Below are 18,413 nucleotides of genomic sequence, written 5' to 3'. Positions count from 1 at the left end.
GCAATCTTTTTACTTTTATTTAACCTTGGTTTTCTCCATACAAGTATATTTTTAATCTGTAGCGCTATTTCAATTGATTTATCTCCTTTATATCAACAATACCTCATATGTATAGTACTGATTTGTCTTATGTTGTTGACCATTTTTTTTTCCTGCTGTTTTCAGTCCCTGCTCTCCTCTGACAATGTCTGCATCTTTTATGTCTTCCAATCAAAATATGTGCATCATATTTAAACCATACGATTAACACGGTTTATGTTTTATTTATTGTAATCTGGTGCAGTTTTTACTAATCACCCATGTGTTAGTCGGTTGGTAAGTGTCCAAAAGCAGCGCTCAGGACCTCAAACATGAAGTCGAAAATCAAATACCTGATTGTATCGCGTATATCACTTTTAACATCAACATTAAAATCACTTTCGCATTACACACATGATGATATAGTTTCCAAAGCAGTGCAGCGACTGAATTGGCTCATTTGAAATTCACACCTGCCACATTCCTCACAGTCATAGTTTTCATTGATACATTTTACAACTGTGGGTACTCGACGTTTCCTAGAGTTACCATCCGCATACTTCTGGTTCCAGTACACTCCAGCCATACAGACCAAAATGTTGTCACATCAATTACGTTCTAGGCATTCTAAAAACACTTTAGTATTTATGTGCCATTGATACACCTTCATTAGCCCTTTGTACATATTACTCTATAGTTACAGATAAGGTTTTAATGTATTGGTTAGTTCAGACCTTAAAATCTATTCTGAGGTATTGTGTCACTAGGCCTGTATTCTTGCAAAATGTCATAATTTGCGATCCCATAATCAGTCACTGAATTGCAAGTGGGCGGCCATATTTACAAGAAAGTGGTGCATCACTAGTGATGCCACACTTTTCTTGCAGCCCCCTTGTGCCCCCTAACGCCACCATGGTAGTGCTGTATTTACAATACGGCGCACCAAGGTGCATGTTAGGGGCAATAGCGTCATTTTTTACGCTATTGTGATGCTATACTGGATTAGCGTAAAAAAATATATCGCTAATCCAGTGTAGTGTTAAGAGGCCTATTGAAATCAATGGGAGCCTCATTTTAACGCCTGCTGTAAGCGTGTATTAAAAATGAGACTAGAATTGGCTCAATGGAATCTTGTAGATTCTATTGCATCATTTTTTGTGACCCTCTAACAAGGGAACAACCCTTTGCATACATCATGCATTATGCATGATGTGGCACAAAGGGTTTACAAGGTGGCGCAAACCTAGTTAGCACCACCTTTTAAATATGGTGCTGCAGTAGTGGCCTGTTAGCATCACATTTGTGGCAAAACCTTTGGAGCAAATGTGAGGCTATTGGGGGCAAGGGCCCTGTAAATCTGGCCATGGAGCTTTTAGTCATGTGCCATCAGTCTCTCTTGTAGGTTCTGGATGGTGGCTGTAGACATGTGAAGACATGGAGCCACACCGGTTGGCCAAGGTGCTGAAATAACAGTAGAATTTGCTCTAGTGGTTGAAGGAATGTGGTGAGTATCAAACATTTACCAAAAGCCAGAAAAAAAGTCAGAAAAGTGAGAAAAAAAGAAAAAAGTAGAAAAGGGTGACAATGGGAGAATGCAGGTATAAAAAAACTGCTAGAGATAGAAAACGTGTTATTGATCATAGGGTATTGCAGGAAAGTTAAATGAGGTGGAAAAAGACTTGATATAATTGGAATTCGATGCCCCCTATTCAGTAGCATTGGTAGTGGACTCTTAAGAAAAACAAGGGGTTTCTGCAACTGTTTTTCTTATGAATTAAGCACTGGAATTACACAAGCTTTTTGACTCATTAGGGAGTTACTAACCCCCCAAAAATATCAAACACTAATGAATCATTATTGGTAAGGAATTTGGGGCCTGATGAACAAAATTTCCATTTGTAAAAAATAGTTGCTAACTGAGCACCCACTGTTTGCGAATAGAAAGTGATTTTGTGAACCAAACTATTGGGCCTATTTATTAGAATCTGACTTAGTGCGGCTCATCAAGTCTCCTTCCTGCACTGCATCACAAGAAAGGGGCAGGAATGTGCTGTATTTAAGGCAAAATGGTGCATTCCTGTCCTTTCACCAATGCTGGCACACAATGGGCTGCCTAGCATCAACGCAGGCATGTTGTACCATGGTGCAATGGCACCTGCATTTTATGTAGGATTATATTTGTGCAGGAAGGGACACCTTCTTGTGTAGGAAGAGACACTTTTCTGTGCAGGAAGGGACACATTCCTGCACAAAAACAATCCTCAGAGGCAAATTCTATGTGTCCTACAGAATGCAGAATATATAGAAAGAGGAAGTAACAAGGGGAAATAAAGATATTTCTCCTCGTAATGCCTCACCTGAGAAGAAATATCTTTTAGACACATTCCCAGGTCTAACTCTACTGTTAGATCTGTGAATGCATCAAAAACCATGGGAGTTGTGTGGGAACCACCATGCAAAGTCCATTGAATGCCTCCCAAGGCAGAGAAATGCAATGCAGCAATTTTCTCTGTCTTGCCTTACTCCAGATTTATGGAGCCACTTACAGCCACACACAGTGGCATTGTGTGGCTTCGTAAATCACATGTAAGGTTGGCGTCACACATGTACCACCTTGCATGGTGCATACATGGTGTAAACCAACTCGTAAATATGCCCCTTAGTACTTAAAGGTCGGGTCACAAAATTCAAAATCACACTAGGTCCTAATCCGAAGTACCTAAAAAATATTTAAGGGGTAGGTCACAGATTGTGACTCACTATGGGCCTCATTTACGATGCCCATGGCCCATGGTGGCACAGAAAGTGCCTGCTGCATCACCCTGCTCAACTCTGAAAGGGGAGAAATGCACTGTATCTACAAGATACATTACATTTCTGTCCTCTCCCCCTGCACAAGCTTACAAATTGCTGCCTAGTGCCAATGCAGGTACCCTTGCACCACAGTGCAAGGATGCCTGCATTGAGGGGATGATTGTTTTTGTGTAGGAAGGGACACCTTCCTGCACAAAAACAATCACAAGATTGTTTCTATGTGTGCTGCAGAATGCAGACTTGTAAATCTGGGAATGCGTCAGATTCCTAAGGGTTCTATGGGTGTTGTGTGGGAACACCCTAAGCAACACCCATGGATCGCCCCTTTCACGCAGAGTTATGTGTGAAAGGGGTCCATATTTACAAGACCTTGCAAAGCCATGCAAGGTGCACCATGCACACTGCCCACCGGAGCGTCAAAATAATGATGCTCCGGTAGCGCAGTGTGCTGCTAGTGCCTCATAAATTAGGCCCTATGTTTGGATGCCATCACAGGAATGGTGGTGTATGGGGTCAACAGACATCCATGTAGTGGTTACATTTTAAATAAAGTAAACATTTTTTAAAGCGATCTGTTTTGCTTCAAGGAAACTGGGCTGCTTTTAAAAAGTTTTTTTTTTGGGTTGGTTTGAGACTTAGCAGTGGTCCTATGGCAAGCAGTAGCTTTCCAATAAACTTTTTTTAACATTCACAAAGTGGCCTCTTCTCATTTGCAATTTGGTTTCCACCTCCTTTGAGGAGTTGATAAAATATCAATGTTTTGAGACAGGATTTCGGCCTCAACCATTACCACAGTTCTTTAGGAAAGGCTATTTGGAAAGGACACCATAAAAAACGTTTTTCCTAATAGTGATTTGTTATGGATTTCGAAACCGATTCTGCAATTCGGTATCTGTTACGGAATTGTGAAATCAGTTTAGTTCATAACAAAAAGACATTTTTCGGTTGCAAACCCTGTGAAATACTCATATACTTGATGGACAGCTAAAGTGGACAAAGATTTTTCCCAAAATAAAATACATATCTTCCTTGGCGCTTTCGCTCAGGATCAAGGCCAGTGGTAATCTTGGAGAAATGACACAGGTCATTAGAAAGTAGGGATGTTTGTGGCATCGCATGCGAAAATGCTCAAAACATTTTTATGATATTGTCACTAGTATATCATTATGGTTATTATTTGTTATTCTATTTACATAGTATTGTTATTACTTATGATAGGTAGCCACGTTAATCAGGGGAATTTGGTGACTTTTGAAACTGAGAATTTTGTAAGTATTTGGGATTGTACAGATCTTTTTAAAAATGATGGTTTGTGTGCTGGAAACCTGCAAAATAAAAAAATAGAACATGAATGGATTAGGAACAGAACCTTTAGCAATTAATGAAACATTGTAGCCCTACTAACATCTTTCAAAGTCTTCTTCAAAAAGATGGAAGCTAAGGCCTTGATATAGTAATGTATCAGATTGATCAATGTTCTTTATCAAACACTGCTAGAGTGTAGATGAGTTTTGACTTTAACAATATGGATGCAGTTGACTGTAAATATAAATAAATCTGCATTTTTGAACATAGATCATCAAGTTCCGAATTTCTTTGAGGATCTCACATCTCCAGCTGTGCGGCTCAATACTGCGCATCACATACATCTCAGGGATTCACCAACAAAGGCTCGGAACCGACGCATCACCTACAGCACCAGGATGCATGAGAATGCATTGACACCACTGCTCCGTGAAATGCTCCTCAATGTCGACACATCCCCGAATCAAGGTATTGTTTTCAGTGGGCCTTGCATGGCTTTTGTATCTAACTCTCGCTCCTTCGTGATCGACCTGGATATGCATAATTACCCTGCTCAAGTGCAACCAGATTACCCCAGTTGTTGCTTTATGTTTCTAAGCAACATATATGCAAATATTCTTTACAAATTCATATTGCAACCTCTACGTATTTCATTTTTGTCATTTTGGTCTTGTTTTCTTCATTAAATTAAGATCTATTTTTCTAAACTGGTTTATGTGTGGTGGTTTTGCTGTTTTATTGTCGTGCACAGACACTTTACACATTGTCTCCTTAGGTAAACCTGCCTGCTCTCTGCCAAGAAACCAGAGGGTGAGCACAGGTTAATTTATGGTGTGTAACTGACTTACCCTGACTAGGATTGTGGGTCCTGCTTGGGCAGGGTGCATACCTCTGCCAACCAGAAGCCCAATTTCTAACAGGTGCACCCTATGAGATTGGAGTCCTGTGGACTACCTCCCCTTCTGCCATATGCACTGAGTAGCGAATTAACACACAGACCAGCTGAGCATGGTGAGAGGACCCTGGGCAGGTCTCCCTGCTATTCGCACTCCTCATTGATTGCACTACACCAAATGAGCCTTCTTATTTTCTACGGTGCCGCTGCATCCCTGCGATTAGCACAATAAGACATTACTCCTGCGGTACTGGGTTGTTCTCCTCTCCTGAAATTAAATCCACAACCACTTGAAGTGCTAAGTGACACTATCTGTCCCCTGGTAACCCAATTACGATCTGATGAGGGAAAAACAATGCTGGGCGAAGCCTCAGGAACATGGGGACCACAGTGATGCACCTGCAGGTCCATCACTCTCTTACCATGAGAACATAGAAGCCACACTCTGAGATCTCACTGGAAAATTGGAGGCCATTCTGCAGGCCTTACTGGCCATTAAACCTGCACTGGAGCCTAAGATAGATGTTATTGTAATTGATCTAGAACTGCTTCAAGCGGACTATCGGAAACTGAAAGACATGGTTGAGACTAATAAATCTGCTCTGGCTATGATGTGACCCACCATCAATGGTCTGCAAGAGCAGCTATGTGATCTGCAGAAGAAATCTCTTTCTGAAAAGCTAAGGCCAATGACATGGAAGGCCAGTCTTGCAGAAATAATGTACATATTGTGGGCCACCCAGAAAATGTAGAGGGCTACAGCATGGAACTCTACTTCGAGCAATGGCTGGTGAACACTGTACTTACTTAACTTTCTTCTTGGTTGAAAGAGCTCACAGAGTACAGAGCTGTACCTTCCCCCTAAAGGCACTGCTGTGCTCAGTAGTGGTCCCCTTAATTATAGAGAACATGAACATATCCTTCAAAATTCCAGCACTAAGGGGCCATGGAGTGTATAGAACAGTACAGCATATATTTACCCTGACTACACAGCAGTGGTATAAAATCAAAGAGACTCATACCAGGGTGTCAAACACCACTTGCACCTCTGCAACTCCTTGTGATACCGACAAAACTGCGGGTTATTGATGCTGACATGACTTATTTTTTTATGAATGCGTCCCAGGCCTATACATGGCTGGAAGCAAAAAGTATAGTGCACTGGTCCAAGCATAATCAAGAAGTCCCACAGTAGAAGCAGAAGGGTTGATGACAATGTGTTCAAAGTAATGTGAAAAGTTACTCATCCCGGAAACAGGCAGCCCGGGAAAGAGTTTTAGCAAAGGAGGTATTGGAACACTAGGGTGGCTCCGCTGCAGAGCAAACAAGCGGAGATACTGACTCAAAGGAGAGGTAGAGGAGGATGGTGCAACAGACCTAGACATGAACTCCCATGACAGCAGATGATGTCCACTAAGCCTTACAGCTTATATATTTTTTTCTTTTCAACCATTTGCAGTTTTGCAAGGGAACTGAATGTGTATTATTAATGGGAAGGAAACCTTGGTGGTAGGGAGTTGGAGGGGACTTAATGAGGGGGGACGACAGACAGGTGGAGCTTTGTAGTGGCACGGCCACTTACATGTGAACTCATATTTACAAACAGAGCTGTTGTTGTATCTTGGGGGAGCTAAAAAGTGCACATTACTGTGTTGAGAAGCATTACATGTTTAATTTGTTTATCCTCGTGTTTTGCACTTTAAGCAGTCTTTGTCTGTGATAGCAGGACCAACATCTTTGTTGCCGCACTAGTGTTGCCGGGAAGGAGTTATATAAATTAACAGGCTGGTGCAGCTATGCGCAGTAGGTGCACCACTGGCGGAGCAAAAGCTTTGCAAAGGTAAGCCTGTCTGTGCCCTTACGCACACCAACCACGCTCAGCGCCAACTATGCTGCTAGTGGCATGCCAGGAGTTTGGGAGAGCCTGGGTCTTCTATTAACACCAGGATTAGTTACTCTAGGGAACAACTTTTATGTATTTATAAGTTGCCCCACACTCCTTGTACACATAATGATGCAGAAGTAGTGATTAAGCCACTATCTGTTTGTGATTCCTTCGTTAGGCCACACAAGATTCCTCTGCTGTTAGCAGCAAGCATGCATTATTGAATTATGGGCTCCTTAATACCAGATCCCTAGTGAAACTCTCAGAAGAAATTAGTCTGTTACTTGAATCAGGAAATTGTGATATTTTATTCATTACAGAAACCTGGACTACTACCAAATCAGCAGTGGGTCTGGGTAAGGCCTGCCCTATGGGATTTAAGGCTCTCCATAAACCCTTGTTAATAATCTTAGTAAGAAAGAAGGCAGTAGGTATTCTATATAATGAAAAGTGGGAATTTCTGCAGGTTCAATGGGTGACTCCGATGGTATTGAGGTGTTAGGGTTTTCTCTGAAGACAAAGAGGGACTATGCCTTTGCAAGGGCTTCATGCTATAGGCCCCCAGACTCTGATCTCGCATCTTCACTCATTTACTGAACTGCCTGTTAATATGACTTTTGTTCATGCTAACCTCTTTATCCTAGGAGATTTTAATGTATGGGCAGAAGGGGAATTGTCTTCTCCTGGCAAAGAACTGTGGAGTGCCTGTGAAATTGCTGGACTTCAACAACTGGTTCATGGCCCCACTCACTAAGGGGGCCGTACAATAGATCTCATTTTCCTATATTTGGCTTGATTTCAGTAAATAAGATTACCCCTCTATTTTGGCCTGCCTATGCACTTATTTCTTTCCATCTATCCATACAGAAACGCAGTCCTTGAAGATGGCTGCAACTCCGTGAACCTTGGCCAGAGCTTGGCATAAACTTGTTAGGCCCTCTCGGGGACTATTGCTTTATCTCTCCAATTCGTGTGGTCTTAAGAACTCCATAGAAACTATTTGCTCTATCTTTGATGAAGAAATCACTGCTAGATTAGATAAAATTATTCTCCTCACTTACCAAAGACCTCATACTCGACCATCTGCTCCATGGTATAATGACTCATTAAGAACAGCAATGTTAGTATGTAGGCAATTGGAAAGGAAATTGCGTTGGCATTACATATAAGAGGACAAGCAAGAGCTGAAGATTGCTCTGAATAATTACAGGAATGAGATCAGGAAACTGAAGGCTGAATGTTATATGAATTCTATCCTAGCTGCTTCGAATAGTGAAAAAAAGGTCTTTGAGATTTTTCGTGACTTGTCCTACCCCCAATGCTTGAAATAAAAAATATTCCCCTTGCAGAAGTTATGTGATGAATTGGCAGCCTTCTTTGAAAACAAGATTAATAAGATTTTAGAGTACTTTGATGTCTCCTTCAATTGTAGATCAGTCACTTTTCTATTAAAGAACCACTATGGATGTTGCTTTTTGAATTGCTACTGCCCAAACTGACTATAATGACTCAGAGGCACAACACGAATTGGCAGTGAATTGCAGCTGTCGGATTGAATGCTTTGACCCAATTTCTGAGGAAGATTTTCTCAGTATTGCTTTAACCACTATGGGGGTCATTAAGTCCCTGGCAGGCTTCTGATCACCAGGGATAATGTCCTGGTTCATCCGCCAACAGGCTGGCGGTATATACCGCCACATTATGAGATTGGCAGGTTGGCTGCAGCCAACCCGCCACTTCTCCACTCATACCACCATGGCGGTATGAGCCACCAGGCCAGAGATGTCTATCTCCAGCTCGGCGGCTGGCATAGTACGACCCATGGCATTGTGAACCGGCCTACCACCATGATTTCCGTGGCGTTAGCAATGCCACGAAAACCAAGGCAGTAGGCCCTACCCGTGACAGGAATTCCTTCCCTTTCACCGGTAGGTGGCTCTCCCACCCCCAACACTCAACTGACACCTCCCACCCCCTCCATCCAAACTCACCCCCACCTACCCGATACACAAACTAATCCCCTCACACCCACTGATCCGCTCACTCACCCCCATAAACGCTCACACCACACAACTGCCCCACCCCCAACAGCCACACATACACACACATCAACCTCCCACCACCCCCACTACAGTCACAACGCACCACACCCCCTCCCATCATACACACACACAGACACCCACACACACTAGGCATACACCTGTTCACTTACACTGACATACATGCATTCATTCACAAACTGACATACATGCCTTCATACTTCCAGACATACTCACACACATTCCTACACACAATCACACTGACATGCAGACACACACTCACTTCACCATTCTTACATGCATTCATTTACACGCATACACCAACGCAAACAACACAACACACACAGACGCATTCACACATACACTCAGATATTCATACACACACTCAGACACACACACACAACACCCCCCACCCTCCCACCCCGCTGTCCTGTCGGAAGCCTGACTTACCTTGGGCGAAGAGGTCTTCCAGCAGAAAACGGGAAGGGGCACTGCTATTGCCAGCAGCGTCCCGCCAGTAGAACACTGCCAGGCCGTATTACTGGTCATAATATGGCTGACAGCGTTCTTCTGGCTTGGCGGTGCTGGTGTTAGCAGCACCAGCTTACCACCGTCCACCACCATGAACACTGCCGATTTCCGCTCTTATTGTGGCAGAAGTCAGGCAGTGCTCATAATATGGTGGACGGATGGTAGCCGCAGTGGCGGTATATTGGTGGCCGTCACAGAGGAGGTAGGCAGGTAGTGATGCTGATGTTATAATTAGAGCCTATGTCTTGATCCCCGTTAGATCCTCTCCTGGCCAGACAATGGAAAAAATGGGCAGACAAGCTAATGCCACCCTTGAAGTTACTTTGTAATCAATCCTTGAACTCTGTGCTGGTACCACACAGCTGGAAGACGGCCATAATAACACCCTTACTGAAAAAAAACATCAGCGGACATGCCAGTACTTGGTAACCATAGGACCATTACCATTCTTCCCATTCCGGTAAAGATACTGGAGTGTTATGTCAGCAGGATCCTATCTCAATATTTGGAAGTTCACTCACTGCTGGTTTCAGGCCTTGCTATGTCAATGAGACAGCCCCGGCTGAGTGCTATGGATGGAATGCGCAGGAGGGCAGACACTGATCAGTCTGTAGTGTTAATTCCGCTTGATTTGTCGGCAGCATTTTACACAATTGATCACAACACTCTGCTAGATAGATCAATATCTTTGGGTGGTGATGGCACCATATTAAATTGGATAAAATCTTATCTGCAGGATCGTTACCAGGCGTGCCTTTGCCACCTTATTGATCAGACTTTAGATGTATACAACATAAAGTACCACATGGTTCAGCCCTTTAATCCGGTTTTATTTAACATCTGTATGAAACCACTGATTTCCTTAATAAAAAGGCATCACACCTCTGTGATTATCTATGCTAACAATACAGTACATAGTTGATCTTGTCTCTTAATAAACATCAGCAGGTTGTGGTAAATTCCTTCTAGAACTGTCTGATTGCTCTTGTATAGTGGAGGAATGAAAATTCCATTAAACTAAATGGGGATAAAATTGAGTTTCTCTGTTGTTTATCTAATAAGGCTCAGTTGCCTTTACCCACAATCATTTGGCCACTACCTACTGAAGTAGAGATGTGTTCTTCAGAGGCTGTTTGTACCCTTGGTGCTACTTTTGATGCACATCCCTCTCTTGAGAAGCATGTGAACAAATGGTGTATGCTTTGTGTTGCTTTGTGGCCTCAGAAAATTGTTCCTAGTGTTACCTGAACATGCTAAGGTGCTAATTGCTCGGATGGTTGTACTTAGCTGGCTTGATTATTGTAACGCCATCCTCGTTGGAGCTCTTGACTATATCATCAGAGACTGAAAAGAGTCCAGGGAGCTCCTGCTGAACTCACACTAAATACATCTCAAAGATCCTCTGCCTCTAACGCACTTAGGGGCATATTTATGAGCCCCTAGCGCCACCAGAGCGTCACTTTTTGTGATGCTCTGGTGGCGCAATGCCCTGCACTGTATTTACAAGGTGATGTTAAGCCATTTTTTGTGGCTTAACTCCACCTTCTAAATACGGGCCCTTCCCACGCAACCCTTTGCATGGAAGGGGCGTGCAATGGGTGTTGCTGTCGGTTACCCTGCCACAGTCCCATACCACCACAGAGCCTCCCCCCTCAGTAAACACCAGCACAGCACCCACCCAGCGGGCCCATACCTCTGTCCCCAGGACACGTCCATCAGCAGTGTTTCCACCACTACAGGGACCCAGGCAACCCCACAAACACAGGACGATCAGGGACCTGGGGTCAGTGGCAGAGGGCACACTGTTAAGGGGACAGAGGCACAGGACAACAGGGACACTGGGAGGATTGGTGTGCGACAGGGGGAGGACAGGCCCAGGGAACCCACTCTCCACGAAGCACTTGCAGGGATCCTGGGAGCATACCAACATTCCCAGGAGACCTTGGGCCAGATACTGTACAAGTTGCAGGAGACCCAGCGGATGCAGGAGGGACAGTAAGTGGGGATCAGGGAGGACCTCAAACACACCCACACCATCCTGGTCACCATTGTAGGGGTGCTGGCTGACATGGCCAACACCATGAGGGAGGCAGTGGCACACCAATGGGTCCCTGACACTAGCCACATCGATAAACAGCCCTCCACCTCCGCCGGCACTAGTGGACAGGAGGCCCCACCACTGGACCAACAGACCCCCTGCAGAAGGAGAACCACCCCACAAACGGTCCCTACGATCCAAGCAGAAGCCAGAGAACATTGCCAAGACATCTGCCAGGAAATAAGACTCTCCTGATTGTCACCCTTCTGTCCCACTCTGTCACCCTGTCCACCTTGAACTGCTATTGCTCCCCTCCCTACACTCCATTGGACAATGCACCTGTAATACCAATAGACTGGACTCTACCCTGGACTTTCCTCCATCATCAACCCAGCCCATTGCAATACCCCCTCCAGATATTAGCACCTAAATAAACACCCTTTGAACAAATTCAAGTATGGAGTCTGTGGATTATATGACAAATGTATTAGTTTCACAAACTGTAAACATTGCATTTCTAATCAACTGTAATATTAACATAGGTATAACCTGTAGTGGGAAGCAGTAAACACACCAGGAGCCAGAGTGTGGCACAGAGATCAGAAAATCTGAAAATAGAGATGCCAAAGGGTACAGTAAGTGGCCATAGAAATAGGGAAATCAGGCTGCATTTCCAATGTCAAAAACAAAACTGCAATGGAAAGTGAAGTTACAGTGTCTTACCTGTGTGTCACTGGAAGTACTGTTGTATGAGTGATCTTCTGTTGTCCACATCTTCTTCCTCTGCCTCCTCTTCCTCACAGTCCACAGGATCCACTGCTGCCACAAGACCAGGCTCATCTTCCTGCAGAAAAGGCACCTGGCGTCTCAAGGCCTGGTTGTGCAACATGTAACATGCAACGATGATCTGGAACACCTTCTTAGGTGAGTAGTACAGGGATCCACCTGTCAGATGGAGGCACCGGAACCAGGCCTTCAGGAGGCCAAAGGTTCTTTCAATGATCCTCCTTGTTCGACCATGTGTCTCATTGTAACGTTCCTCTGCCCTGGTCCTGTCATTCCTCACTGGGGTCAGTAGCCATGAGAGGTTGGGGTAACCAGAGTCACCTGCAAATATTCGAGGGATACCTGTTAGACATGCACTCACCCTTAGGGACAAGCCGACACCCATATACCTACATCAACTGGGTGGGGACCATGGGCTCACCTATTAGCCACACCCTGTACCTCTGGAGTTGAGACATCACATATGGAATGCTGCTATTCCTCAAGATGAAGCCATAATTCACAGAGCCAGGATACTTGGGCATTCACATGGGATATATACAGGTCCGCCAAACGCACCATCTGCACATTCAGGGAGTGATAGCTTTTCCTTTTCCTGAACACTTGTTCATTCCTCCGGTGGGGGGGAAATGCTACTTGTGTACCATCAATGGCACCAATGATGTTGGGGATATGTCCCAGGGCATAGAAGTCAGCTTTCACTGTTGCCAAATCTTCCACCTGTGGGAATACAATGTAGTTGCGCATGTGTTTCAGCAGGGCAGGCAACACTCTGGTCAATATGTTGGAGAACATAGTCTGTGACATCCCTGATGCCATGGCCACTGTCACTTGGAACGAACCACTTGCCGGGAAATGGAGCACTGACAGGACCTGCACTAGAGGGAGGATACCCGGGGGGTGGCGGATAGCTGAAATCAGGTATGGCTGCAATTGGGCTCACAGTTCTTGGATTGTGGGCGTATCAAGTCTGTAGGTTAGGATAATGTGTCTGTCCTCCATTGTCGCCAGGTCCTCCAGGGGTCTGTACACTGGAGGATGTCTCCATCTCATATTCATCCTCAGCGGTTGAAGTCTAGGGAGGAAAACGGTGAGCAGAGGATCATATTCACACATCTATTGAAATAATGATGCATCTTTTCCTTTACAGAACCAGTATGTGAATCCGAGAGTCAGTTGCTGTGACGCAGTTTGGTGCCATGGCCTGTGCCCCCCCTGAAATGGCGGCTGCCTGACCTGTGAGGAGGGACAAGTGGAAATGAGGTAATTACTCAACGACCGCCGGGCAATTTCGCATTGGTTAACAGTAGGCCCTATGGGTTCCAGGAGCCAATGGCGATGTACGCTGGCGGTGACGGTACACACCACCACGGGCGTGACCGCCATTTTCAATCTATTCACTCACTTGCTACCTGACCTTCAACAGGAGAGGACCTACACTGCAAGTGCTGCTGTAACCTGTGTCTGGAAGCCTCAATGGCTCATGTATCTGGGGAAAGGGCCCCTGCCTTCACTTCGGAGGAGTTGGATAGACTGGTGGATGGGGTCCTACCCCAGTACACTTTACTCTATGGTCCTCCAGACAAACAGGTGAGTACACTGTGATCATGATGCGTGGGCCATGAATGTATGGAGTGCTGTGTGTGTAAGTCACATGTAGGGGGGCTGAGGTGTCCTGGGCCCCCTCCAGAACCAGTGGAAGAAGGCATCCACTCAACCTATGCTTGGCAGGATGAAGCACACTGGGAACAAAGCCCCCTCCAGAACCAGTTGAAGAAGGCATCCACTTACCATATCCTTGGCAGGATGAAGCACACTGGGCACAAAGCCCCCTCCAGAACCAGTGGAAGAAGTCACCCACTTGAGAGACTGTGGCCTTGCACTCCCCAGGACCAACCAGGGGTAAAGCACCCACTTGAGAGACTGTGGCTTTGCACTCCCCAGGACCTAGCAGTGGGTAAACCACCCACTTGAGAGGCTGTGGCTTTGCACTCCCCAGGACCAAGCAGTGGGCAAACCACCCACTTGAGAGAATGTGGCCTGAGAGACTGTGGCCTTGCACTCCCCAGGAGCAAGCAGTAGGCAAACAACCCACTTGAGAGACTGTGGCTTTGCACTCCCGAGGACCAAGCAGTGCGCAAAGCACCCACTTGAGAGACTGTGGCTTTGCACTCCCCAGGACCAAGCAGTGGGCAAAGCTCCCACTTGAGAGACTGTGGCTTTGCACTCCCCAGGACCAAGCAGTTGGCATGGAGCTCCCTCCAGGAGAAGTGGCGTAGTATCATCTTCCGGCTGAGGTGTCCCCGTCCCCCTGAAGTGCCTGGGTGTTTTCGACCTGATGCCCCTGCAGTGTTCTCTCCATTTTGTGGCAGGAGTCAAGTGTGGGCTTGGCCTATGTGTTTTGGCCCAGTGGGCCACAGACTATTTTTGTGTGGTCATTGTCCCTCATTTTGGATATATTGTATATATTGTACATACTGTTTATTTATTTATGAACGTATTTCTCTAAATTTCTAATATTATAACATAGGGTTATGGGGTGTAAATGTAATGTTGTTGCATGTGTTTGTGTGTATGGTGTTGGGGGTGAGGGTGGGGGTGTTGCGTTTTGCTTGTGTGTGTCACTCTCTTTTTCCTCCTCCTCTCCCCTGTTTACTAGGTGCAGTACTCACCGTGGTTGTCGTCGCCGGCGTTGGTACTCCTGGTATATGAGCAGATACACAAGCATGGGAAGGACATGCAGCTCAGGCTCCATGGCGTCGTGGTTCTTCCTTCAGTGTCGAGAGATGAGTTGTTTCCCAGCCCGTTGCAATACCCCCTCCAGTTATTAGCACCTAAATAAACACCCTTTGAACAAATTCAAGTATGGAGTCTGTGGATTATATTACAAATGTATTAGTTTCACAAACTGTAAACATTGCATTTCTAATCAACTGTAATATTAACATAGGTATAACCTGTAGTGGGAAGCAGTAAACACACCAGTAGCCAGAGTGTGGCACAGAGATCTGAAAATAGAGATGCCAAAGGGTACAGTAAGTGGCCATAGAAATAGGGAAATCAGGCTGCATTTCCAATGTCAAAAACAAAACTGCAATGGAAAGTGAAGTTACAGTGTCTTACCTGTGTGTCACTGGAAGTACTGTTGTATGAGTGATCTTCTGTTGTCCACATCTTCTTCCTCTGCCTCCTCTTCCTCACTGTCCACAGGATCCACCGCTGCCACAAGACCATCTCCAGGCTCATCTTCCTGCAGAAAAGGCACCTGGCGTCTCAAGGCCTGGTTGTGCAACATGTAACATGCAACGATGATCTGGAACACCTTCTTAGGTGAGTAGTACAGGGATCCACCTGTCAGATGGAGGCACCGGAACCAGGCCTTCAGGAGGCCAAAGGTTCTTTCAATGATCCTCCTTGTTCGACCATGTGCCTCATTGTAACGTTCCTCTGCCCTGGTCCTGTCATTCCTCACTGGGGTCAGTAGCCATGAGAGGTTGGGGTAACCAGAGTCACCTGCAAATATTCGAGGGATACCTGTTAGACATGCACTCACCCTTAGTGACAAGCCGACACCCATATACCTACATCAACTGGGTGGGGACCATGGGCTCACCTATTAGCCACACCCTGTGCCTCTGGAGTTGAGACATCACATATGGAATGCTGCTATTCCTCAAGATGAAGGCATAATTCACAGAGCAAGGATACTTGGGCATTCACATGGTGTAGGAAGTTGGCTCTGTATGTGCTATTTCAAAGTAAGGAATAGCATGCACAGAGTCCAAGGGTTCCCCTTAGAGGTAAAATAGTGGTAAAAGAGATAATACTAATGCTCTATTTTGTGGTAGTGTGGTCGAGCAGTAGGCTTATCCAAGGAGTAGTGTTAAGCATTTGTTGTACATACACATAGACAATAAATGAGGTACACACACTCAGAGACAAATCCAGCCAATAGGTTTTTATATAGAAAAATACCTTTTCTTAGTTTATTTTAAGAACCACAGGTTCAAATTCTACATGTAATATCTCATTCGAAAGGTATTGCAGGTAAGTACTTTAGGAACTTCAAATCATCAAAATTGCATGTATACTTTTCAAGTTATTCACAAATAGCTGTTTTAAAAGTGGACACAGTGCAATTTTCACAGTTCCTAGGGGAGGTAAGTATTTGTTAGGTTTACCAGGTAAGTAAGACACTTACAGGGCTTAGTTCTTGGTCCAAGGTAGCCCACCGTTGGGGGTTCAGAGCAACCCCAAAGTCACCACACCAGCAGCTCAGGGCCGGTCAGGTGCAGAGTTCAAAGTGGTGCCCAAAACACATAGGCTAGAATGGAGAGAAGGGGGTGCCCCGGTTCCGGTCTGCTTGCAGGTAAGTACCCGCGTCTTCGGAGGGCAGACCAGGGGGGTTTTGTAGGGCACCGGGGGGGACACAAGCCCACACAGAAATTTCACCCTCAGCGGCGCGGGGGCGGCCGGGTGCAGTGTAGAAACAAGCGTCGGGTTCGCAATGTTAGTCTATGAGAGATCTCGGGATCTCTTCAGCGCTGCAGGCAGGCAAGGGGGGGATTCCTCGGGGAAACCTCCACTTGGGCAAGGGAGAGGGACTCCTGGGGGTCACTTCTCCAGTGAAAGTCCGGTCCTTCAGGTCCTGGGGGCTGCGGGTGCAGGGTCTCTCCCAGGTGTTGGGACTTAGGATTCAAAGAGTCGCGGTCAGGGGAAGCCTCGGGATTCCCTCTGCAGGCGGCACTGTGGGGGCTCAGGGGGGACAGGTTTTTGTACTCACAGTCTTAGAGTAGTCCTGGGGTCCCTCCTGAGGTGTTGGATCGCCACCAGCCGAGTCGGGGTCGCCGGGTGCAGTGTTGCAAGTCTCACGCTTCTTGCGGGGAACTTGCAGGGTTCTTTAAAGCTGCTGGAAACAAAGTTGCAGCTTTTCTTTGGAGCAGGTCCGCTGTCCTCGGGAGTTTCTTGTCTTTTCGAAGCAGGGGCAGTCCTCAGAGGATGTCGAGGTCGCTGGTCCCTTTGGAAGGCGTCGCTGGAGCAGGATCTTTGGAAGGCAGGAGACAGGCCGGTGAGTTTCTGGAGCCAAGGCAGTTGTCGTCTTCTGGTCTTCCTCTGCAGGGGTTTTCAGCTAGGCAGTCCTTCTTCTTGTAGTTGCAGGAATCTAATTTTCTAGGGTTCAGGGTAGCCCTTAAATACTAAATTTAAGGGCGTGTTTAGGTCTGGGGGGTTAGTAGCCAATGGCTACTAGCCCTGAGGGTGGGTACACCCTCTTTGTGCCTCCTCCCAAGGGGAGGGGGTCACAATCCTAACCCTATTGGGGGAATCCTCCATCTGCAAGATGGAGGATTTCTAAAAGTTAGAGTCACTTCAGCTCAGGACACCTTAGGGGCTGTCCTGACTGGCCAGTGACTCCTCCTTGTTTTTCTCATTATTTTCTCCGGCCTTGCCGCCAAAAGTGGGGCCTGGCCGGAGGGGGCGGGCAACTCCACTAGCTGGAGTGTCCTGCTGGGTTGGCACAAAGGAGGTGAGCCTTTGAGGCTCACCGCCAGGTGTGACAATTCCTGCCTGGGGGAGGTGTTAGCATCTCCACCCAGTGCAGGCTTTGTTACTGGCCTCAGAGTGACAAAGGCACTCTCCCCATGGGGCTAGCAACATGTCTTGGTTTGTGGCAGGCTGCTAAAACTAGTCAGCCTACACAGATAGTCGGTTAAGTTTCAGGGGGCACCTCTAAGGTGCCCTCTGGGGTGTATTTTACAATAAAATGTACACTGGCATCAGTGTGCATTTATTGTGCTGAGAAGTTTGATACCAAACTTCCCAGTTTTCAGTGTAGCCATTATGGTGCTGTGGAGTTCGTGTTTGACAGACTCCCAGACCATATACTCTTATGGCTACCCTGCACTTACAATGTCTAAGGTTTTGTTTAGACACTGTAGGGGTACCATGCTCATGCACTGGTACCCTCACCTATGGTATAGTGCACCCTGCCTTAGGGCTGTAAGGCCTGCTAGAGGGGTGTCTTACCTATACTGCATAGGCAGTGAGAGGCTGGCATGGCACCCTGAGGGGAGTGCCATGTCGACTTACTCGTTTTGTCCTCAC

This window comes from Pleurodeles waltl, chromosome 11, assembly GCF_031143425.1.
Source record: "Pleurodeles waltl isolate 20211129_DDA chromosome 11, aPleWal1.hap1.20221129, whole genome shotgun sequence".
Taxonomy (NCBI): domain Eukaryota; kingdom Metazoa; phylum Chordata; class Amphibia; order Caudata; family Salamandridae; genus Pleurodeles; species Pleurodeles waltl.
This window is presented reverse-complemented; position numbering follows the sequence as displayed.